Raw genomic sequence first — 3,242 nt, 5'->3', positions numbered from 1 at the left:
TTTAATGGATACAATGCTCCTGGATGGCCTTCCAGCCCCCCAGAGAGGAGACAGGAAAAACCACAAGCCTGTTTTCTCGGGGAAGTTTAAATACCCTGTGGGGGTGGTCTTGAGCATCTCTGGGGTGGGGTCATCATTTGGAGGGATTTCTGAGATGCAGCAGGGTTTGGAGGGAGATAGGGGAGGGAGGCTTGGGTGGAACTTCCACCATAACAGGCAGTACAGAGCTCCAGGACTAGAAAGATCACAGATCCCAGTGCCCATGAACCTAGGCAAATGGAGCCCAGGTGGCTTTACAATTGATCTCAGACAAAGGCTAAGCCCCTGGTGAGAACCTGTGTCCCACCCCTTAGCCACCCCTGTCCTGCCCTCTGCATCCCTCCGTCCCACAGACCACCCTGCCCTCAGCTGCCTAGGGAAGCCAGGACTTGAGGCCTTCAGGAGGCTCTCCCTTGAGCAAGCCTGCTCCATCTGGCTCAGAGAGACATTCGAGAAAGCTAATATGGACAGGGTGGGTCTGGCCCTCAGCAGTTCCTGCACCTTACCTAGCTCCAGGCACCTAGCCCCTGGCCAGTGTATTCACTCCTACTGCTGTACAGGGGTCAGGAGGAGGATTGAGAGTCACCCATGCAGCCCACATCTCCTGCTTTAAGATGGGGGGGGGGTGTTGAAGCCCCAAGAAAATCAGATACCTTCATAATTGCTCACAGCTTTGACAGGAGCTCCTGGAAGTCAGGCCTTCTAGGGTCTGCAGAGGCTGGTGTCTTCTAGATGACACAGGGATGAAATCATTCCTAAACTAGAGGAGGGCAGATGGTCTGTGTTGTGGAAATGAATGAAATCGAAAATGCAAATTCTGAATCCTCGATGGTTATTTGCATTTTCAATGGAAAACAAACATCAGAACATCTTTCTGACTTAGGAAAAGCCAGAGACACTTCCTGGGGAAGGGAACTGGGTTTGGATTTCTTTTGAAATAGTGAGAAGGTTCTGGAGCTAGATGGTCACCCAGCACAAAGCATCAATGGAGTCTACACTGACATGATTAAAATAGAAAGCTTTATGTGTATTTTGCACAATTAAAAACCTTTCTTGAGCTGAGCATACTGGTGCATACCTATAATGCCTTGTACTTGAGAGGCTGAGGCAAGAGGATCCTCAGTTTGATGTCAGTCTAGGCTACACGGTAAGTCCTCAGATGTTCTAGGCTATCCAGTGAGATCCCATTTCAAAAACCAACCAGCTGATCAACAAACAAACAACACCTGCCCGACCAAAACACCTCCCATCCTCACCCCCACCCCACACCCCAAGTAAGAGGAAAGGTTAATTTGTTACGTCTTGTACTTCCTCTCTTTCCTACCCTCACCAGACCTAGTCTGGAGCTCCAGGTCTAAGGGAGGAACCCCAACACTAAACAGGACAAGCACTAATGGAGCCATTCAGGTGTAATGTGCTAAGAAAGAACAAAGCAAAATGCCTCAAAGTTTCTGAGAGAGGGGAGGAAGATCCCAGATCAAATTGTTGTTCTATGGCAATAGCTCATCAGATAGGTGCCATTGTCACAGTTCTGGGGAACAGAAGTCAGCAGGGTTCCCAGCCTCTGAAGCTCACCTGCACCCCTGTCTTTCCCTGCCTCTCTTCTCTGTGAAAGAACTCCTCCAACCTGTCCCCCACCACACACACACACACCAAGCCTTGCTCTTCTTAGCCTTCTTAGTTAGAAGAACATGGAACATGGGGCCAGTCAAGCATTTACCTGCCTTCTCTAAAGGTTTTAACACCAGGCAACTTCCCATCTGTTTAGTCTTAAAATGGTTATCATCATCATCATCACCATCAATCATCATCATCATTATTATTATTGCTTTGAGAAGCAGAGATGGTGTTTCTTCTCCACTCCCCCTACTACACTTTCCACCACGCTTAGAATTGCATTCTGTCCATTGTGATGTATCTGGTGAGATGTGGCCAGGTCTGATACTCTGCAGACTGTACTGGGGCAGGCGGTGCTTACTTGGGACAGGAGAGGGCTCAAAGCTGGCAGAAGCCCCTGCCTACTTCCAGGGCCTGAGTTCTCTTGTAGATGTCATATGTGTGATGCAAGGCATGTCTAGACATGGGGCAATGTCAACAGCCAGCTAGGAAAGTCACCACAAGCAGCCAGAGTTTGGAGGACTATTCCTGTCATCAACTAGCTCCTTCCTACTCCCTCCTCCCTCGGACCTCTACTTTGCTTCTAGGGTTGTCCAGAGCTCTCAAGGAAAGCGCCAGCTCTAACTTCTCTTGGTTTCTCTTCATAGCGTGGACCACACTGGCACAGTGAGCTGTTGTGCCTCCTCCTACCACAGGGCACAGCCTGATCTCATGGCAGCTTCCTGGCTACTGGTTGATGGTCATAACTTGTCTCCCCTCTTTGAATCTGTTTTCCTGGGCTAGTGGATGCAGTAAACTCCCATTCTGTTTAGTTTGCTGTCACTCAAGTGGCCATTCCCACCTGTGGGAGATCTGAGCTAATGCCCTTCAGAGACTGACCACTCCTTGCTTCCCAGACGACTACTAAACCACTACTCTGCCACTGACCCCACTCATGCCCCTGGATACAAAAATCCTCCAGGGCCTCCAGAAGCCTGCCAGGAACCAGAACCAGTGACCTGTTTGCTAATGATACCCTCAGCTGACCATGGGGAAGCTTTTACAATAGTCTGTAGGAAGGACTTCATTGGAACTCATTCTCCAAGAGTCCATCTGGTGAGAGGCCTGACCTTTATAGTTACATTAGCCATTAGCTCTGGAGGTCTGGACCTTGCAATGCTGGGAGGGCAAAGCTGGGTAACCAATTCCCCTCTAGAGGCTTTAATTAGCTTTGCCAAGGTCTAGCTTCTGGGAACTGACCACATTGGGTATTTCTCTCTGAAAGCAAGAGAGCCACAAACATGGGAAGCAAGTGAGACTCAGAGACAGGAAGGAACTTTCTGTGCCCTTCGCAGCGACAGGGATTCCTCCATCAGTACCAGAGGTACTCAGGCCTGAGCCCTCATAGCATTACCTTGGGGCAATTCAGGGCAGAGCCAACCCCTCTGCCTCCCTGGGGGTGGATGTATCAACAGGAGCATAGTGGGCTCCCTGCAGATCCTCCCTGTGAGGGACAGAGCAATCATCCCTGGGGCTAGAGAGAGTAAAGAGTTGTGGAGGGATTCCAGCCAGCACCACTCTGCCCTCCTATCTGTCTCACCCCCAGC

This window comes from Cricetulus griseus, chromosome 4, assembly GCF_003668045.3.
Source record: "Cricetulus griseus strain 17A/GY chromosome 4, alternate assembly CriGri-PICRH-1.0, whole genome shotgun sequence".
In the NCBI taxonomy this organism is placed as follows: Eukaryota; Metazoa; Chordata; class Mammalia; order Rodentia; family Cricetidae; genus Cricetulus; species Cricetulus griseus.
The sequence above is the reverse complement of the archived record's forward strand: the minus strand, read 5'-3'. Positions refer to the sequence as shown.